This window comes from Mytilus edulis, chromosome 2 (assembly GCF_963676685.1).
Source record: "Mytilus edulis chromosome 2, xbMytEdul2.2, whole genome shotgun sequence".
NCBI lineage: Eukaryota > Metazoa > Mollusca > Bivalvia > Mytilida > Mytilidae > Mytilus > Mytilus edulis.
Genome location: NC_092345.1, coordinates 53,318,022 through 53,324,327, shown reverse-complemented (window position 1 = coordinate 53,324,327; position 6,306 = coordinate 53,318,022). Strand labels below are relative to the sequence as shown.

At 31.7% G+C, this 6,306-nt stretch overlaps 1 long non-coding RNA gene across 1 annotated transcript; it reads left to right on the top strand.

Annotated features, from left to right (window-relative positions):
* Positions 1–460: 460 nt before the first annotated feature.
* LOC139512432 (uncharacterized) lies at positions 461–5,878 on the top strand. The gene is made up of 3 exons (XR_011662261.1): positions 461–637; positions 5,078–5,165; positions 5,766–5,878. It is a non-coding gene; the product is annotated as an uncharacterized lncRNA (long non-coding RNA).
* The last annotated feature ends 428 nt before the right edge of the window (positions 5,879–6,306 follow it).

Genomic DNA, 6,306 nt, shown 5'->3' with positions numbered 1-6,306 from the left:
ACAGAAAGTCACAGTTCATTTTTTCTGATTATTTTCTTTGAATAAAAACCGCTTATTTCTACAAAATTTTTTTGGATTTTTCTTGAACTATTGTATATAAACCATCTTTTTTAACAAAATTTATCAAAAAAATATCAAAGATGATCAAATAATTGTTAAAAAAACAAAATGTCAAAGTGGTTTGGCACTTAAATGGCTTCATGGTGCCAAGAAATATATCTTTTGCCTGATTAAAATTAAATAAATCTTGATTTTTCAAGTATAATGACACATTTCCTTAACTTTAATATGAATATATGTATTAAAAAGTAAATATTTCAAAATATTTCTCTTATATATTCAAACAATTGTCAACAAATTATTTGTGACTTTTTGTCCTGTGACTTTTTGTCCTATCAAATTTGTGACTTTATGTCCTGTGACTTTTTGTCCTGTGACTTTCTGTCCGTTTACCGAACAGAACCCCCAAATGAGACCCCATTAGTTGTGGCTTATTTTTGGTCTTTTTAGCTAGTTTCCTTCCCCTACATTACTTGTAAGTTGATCGTTTTTGTAAAGCAGCACTCGATGTCTGACAGTATATTACCAAGAAATGCACAAAATATTGAAAAAGAAGGTTTAGAAAATTTAAATAATGGTATGCACACACACTTCCCTGTCAGCACAGACAATTGTATTTTTGTAAACGCGCCAAACTCATTTCTTCCACAGTGAGACAAGCTTTACAATGTTGATGGTGGTGAAAATCTAGTCCAAATAATTATGACGTCTTGCAAGGCTATTTTATTTCTGGAACGCTTTCCTCTGACGAAGCCGAAATGTGAAACCAAATCAACAAGAAGTCTAACATTTATAATAGAACTGAATATAAAATCGAAATGTAAATGGGGAATGTATCAAAAGACCAAAGAGCAGATAACAGCCAAAGGGCACCAATGGGTCTTCAATGCAACGAGAAAATCCCACAACCCGAGGAGGGGTTCCTAACCAAAGACAAATGGGGGGGGGGGGGTCCAACTACATGTCCCCATTCAATACAATACAATACAATCTGCTTTATTTGAAAAACACTCCGTCACATTGACATGTGAAACAATTAAGAGGTAAATTACAAAATACAATCACATATCCCCGAGGAACCAGTAATGACGCACCTAACGTTGTGTTTGTCTCTGCATTTAATCTACCATTTAAAAGAAAAAGAAATACGGAATAGAATGAAAGATTGATCACTTGTTAATGTATTTCAATCATTAAACAGTTGATTTTTGAAACAGTAAAAGCAATAAAAATCATGTTTGCTAACATTACAAACGGACTGTCAACTTATGATGGGTACCAGTAATGACGCACTATAAACAAACCAGTAAAAACCACTTGCAGTGTACCTGATGTTCGAAAAATTGCTTCAATCCGGATAATTTAAAGTTAACACTATTCAACATATTTAATTTTAATAACAAATTTTGACATTTACAGTCACTTTTATGATCATGTTGATAGCAACACAATTTTTTTCATTAATTTAATTGTAACCTATATTTTATTTCAAATTTTATATAAAATTGTTCAAAATTTATCAAAGTGACATATATATTCCATATACTTGAAAATAAGAATTAATTGCATTCATAAAACAACATTGACATTAAAACATTTATCAATGTATACTTCATACAATGAATGAAAAAAATCGATAAACAATAGAAAATTATATAAGCGACGATCATTTGTTCTACAGTGATTCCCGCTTAAATGTAAAACCATGTCACATGACAGTCATATGATTTGAAAAACACAAACTGGGGCAGCATGTGCAAACATACTTTTGCCGGCCAAAGTGGATTTAGGACTGATAATCATTCTGGGAAGGGTAGACTGTTTTTGACCTTAATAAAATGGCAGAAATTGCATTATCTTTACTAATTCAAGCAATAATAACATTTCTGGACAGAGTTTGAGGCATCTATCAGGGCCGTAACTACCTATGAGGCAGGGGAGGCAACTGCCTCCCCTGAATTTTCTGCACCAAAATTTATTTTTGAAGTAATGAAATGAAATATTGACAATATGTTCACGAAGAACTTGAATTTATATTATAAACAACACAAGTTTACATTTTTAACAGTGCTATCATGATACGTGATATATCTGTCATTTTCCGGATTTTTGATCGAAAGTGAACCGTTTCAGTATTTGTAAAATTATTTTTATTTTTTAGTGTGGCCGTCCGTCTGTTATTCCAGTATTCGTACGAGAACACATATATATGAAACTTTGCTTTCGCCAATTTTGAATAAAACTTAACTATTCACATTTATTTAGGGGCTCAGTTAAGCAGAGGAAGTTCCCTTTGTATTGTGAATCTTTTATGATAATATCGCCCCGGAAAATTAGTTACCGGCTGAATCAGCTGTTAGATCATTTTTGTTAACGTCTCCTGGGCCGTCCAGTTCATACTAGAACATTATGGTTAATGCCTTAGTAGTTAAACACTCACATTCGTTGTAGCAGAGACTTTCTATACTAAGTATATACTAGTATAGAAAGTCCCTGGTTGTAGTTATATACATGTCTGTTCAGCTTTCAATAATATTGAAATTCAAGGTCCTCGATAAAAAAAAATATCTTGCGTTCTATGATCTTGCTTTATATGTTTTTTTTTAACTTACCAGTTTGATTTCTTACAAACATATCTTTAAAAACAGATAATAATTGTTTGCATAAAAATTGCTTCCAGGATCCAGCAATACTGATGTTTCTTAAAGCCAGGAAAGTGAAGGAAAACGGGTCATTTTTACGGCCACTGATTTTATTGAGAGAAAAAAATCCGCGGTCACATTGTATTTAATGTTGATAATTATAGTTCAAAGTACGGCCTTCAAGACGGAGCCTTGACTCACCCCGAACAGCAATCTCAGCTTGTTTTTGCATAAAAATTGCTTCCAGGTTCAAGCAATACTGATGTTTCTTAAAGTAAAGAAATCGAAGGAAAACGGGTAATTGTTCGCCATTTTACTGAGAGAAAAAAAATCGGCGGGGGCTGTGCCCCCTATCTTATGGGGGCCTCAATCGGCGACCCCCAAACCCCTGCCTCCCCTGAATTCGAACCTAAGTTACGGCCCTGTCTATGTTGTAGTCATATGACCTTCACCATCATGTTATGAATAGTAATAATCGATGACGTCACATCTTTTGTTTAGAAATATAAAACCCAAAACTAAATTGGTGCGTCATTTCTGGTCCGCGTCAAAACAGGTACCAAGACGATACAATTAAAAAAAAAAATAAAACAACTTAGAAATAAAATATATGGAAAATTACTTTATATTATAATATTTTAACATTATAATATTTTAGTTAACTTTGAAATGAATTATATATAGACACATTTTTAAGTAATAAGTTAATATTTGTCAATGACAGTTAGTCCTGTCATTTTTGCTTAATTCTGATATTTCACATAGTACCCTGGAATATGCTGATTTCTGATATTTTTTAACTAATAAAGAATTGCATTCAAATAAATAATGGAATTCATTGCCAATTGCAGTTAAACACAGATTGCATGTCCTTTCTTCTTTTGGAATGACTTATACCATCTTCCCAGCTCTACTGGGATTTTACGTTGCAGCGTCTTAATTTTGAAATATATTTACATTCGAATGGTGTTAATTTTAAAATTCAAATGCATTGATCGTCCAATAAAGAACAATGAAGAAAGGGGGTTCCAACATGTCCAACCCTCAGACCCTCATGGATCCCTGCCTGTGAGGCATGCTTTAGCTTGCCATTAAACAAAAATGTATACTAGTTGAGTGATAATGGACGTCATATTAAACTCTTCGATATAAAAAAAGAAACTAAAATAAAAATCATACAAAGGTCACAAAGGCCATAACTTCTGGCTCCTGACTTGGGAAAAGTGCAAAATGCAGTGGGGATGAAAGCCTTTACTGTAAATTCCTGAAATTACAATTATATAAATCATCTCACATCTTTGCGCATTTCTTGAAATTGGTCATATTAATAAATGCATGCAATATTTTCAGAAAATTTCAATATATAGGCTTTTTTAAAAAAGTCAATCTTGTGCATGATTTATCAATGATTATACTTGCACAATTAACGCTAATTAATCAGTGGTCAAAGTTAAGTTTTTGAGTTTTGGTCTTTATCTATTAAATACTATAAGCCATAGATCAACTGTATTTGGTGTATAGAAATATTTTATGATCTATATGTCAGCATGGTCAGTGGCGCAGGTTTTATTTGACCTTGATCTCATTTTCACGGTTCATTGATCAGTGTTTTTGTGATTTGGTCTGATTTATTAATGTTGTTCTCAAAACTAAGAGGTGTCTATGCTATTTATGACAATTTTCATGGTTCAGTGGTTATAGTTAAGTTTTTGTGTTTTGGTCTGTTTTTCTCATACTTTATGCAATAGGTCTACTATATTTGTTGTATGAATGGTTGTAAGGTGTACATGTCTAGTGGGATGATGTCATCTGACCTTGACCTCATTTTCATGGTTCAGTGGTCAAAGTTAAGTTTTTGAGTTTTGGTCTTTATCTATTAAATACTATAAGCCATAGGTCAACTGTATTTGGTGTATAGAAATATTTTATGATCTATATGTCAGCATGGTCAGTGGCGCAGGTTTTATTTGACCTTGATCTCATTTTCACGGTTCATTGATCAGTGTTTTTGTGATTTGGTCTATTTTTCTTAAACTATAAGTAATAGGTCAACTATAATTGTTGCATTGAAGCATTGTTAATAGCTGTATATGTCTGCCTGGCATGGTTCATCTGACATTGACCTCATTATCATGGTTCATTAGTCTTTATTTATTTATCTTGGTTAATGCTAAGTTTATGTGACAGTTGTGATAAAGCTTTATACTTAGGACTATCAACATATTATCAATGATTAGTAAAAGAAGGCGAGACATTTCAGCGTGTGCACTCTTCTTATTAAACACACATTAATATACATCATGTACATTAAACAGCAAAAAAAAATATTGATGCAAGATGCCATTCAATAATAACTTTTACTCTTTTATGTATAGGACAAGAACTATAGAAGATACAGAGAAATTATAAACAGCAGAAATGAGAGGCAATTTAAAATTTGCAGAAGCAAACTAAACCTAAATGGTAAGGCCACTTTTTTTTTTTTTTTTTTTTTTAAAGTTGTTGAACTTGAAAGATGATAATCATGATTACTATAAAAATTAAAAGATGTGGTATATTAAATATGAAAACTATCATGGCTTTAAGAAAGCAATTGTAGGCCTGTGATGACCTTCAATAATGAGATAATCCATACCCTATAGTCAAAGTAGGCAGCTATAAAAGACCCAAAGATGAAAAATTGAAACAATCCAACCTGTAAAACTAATTGCCTAGTTTATTACAAAATAAATTACAAAAAATAAATATAACCGGTATGAAACAACAACAACAACAACCAAATTTTAGTGTCAGACTAAACTTACAAAAACTACAGGCTCTGAACTTTGGACAGGCACAATAGGAATATGGCAACCTAGCTATGATGTAAATTTCCTGCAAACACAGACTGGACTAATGTAAATCAACTAATTTTTCGTCTAGTCTACATCACAGCTAATTATTTTTCCCAAGGTTCAAGTTTACTTTATGAATTTTAATAAAGAAAGATACATATGAAAAACATTTATTGCTGTTTCTCTCTCCATTTATAACATTTTATTTGTTTATTTTGTGTATTTATAGGTGATCAGACATCTTGGTTTTCATGATCAATAGGTCATTACTGAAGAGGAAACTTAAAGTTGAAATTTATTTACAAAGTGCATAATTGGATTAATTTGAACTGGAATGTGTGCTTTCCTGCAAAAAAGAAACAGAAAATTTCATCATTATCACATGATAATGCCCATAAACAAAATGGAGTTCTATCATAGATACACAAAAATACTATTGCATAAAAGCAACAACATATTATATATATTATTCGAAAGAAAGGAGAATGCAGAACAAATACTATTTTGTTGTTGAAAAAAGGAACACCAGTTTTATCCACTCATTTACATCGCTCCCTCATATCAAATATACGGAAGAAGATCATTGAAGAACAATTTGCAAAAATGTTTTCTCTTAGAATTGAAGGAAAATGTTAAGTGAATGGAATAATGTATTCACTGAATTCTTACGTAGTGGATTGAATAACTGTACACAAGCTGAAACAGAAGACAATTTTAATTTAAAATAACACGAAAAGTGTATATTTTATTATTTAATCTGCAAATATAAA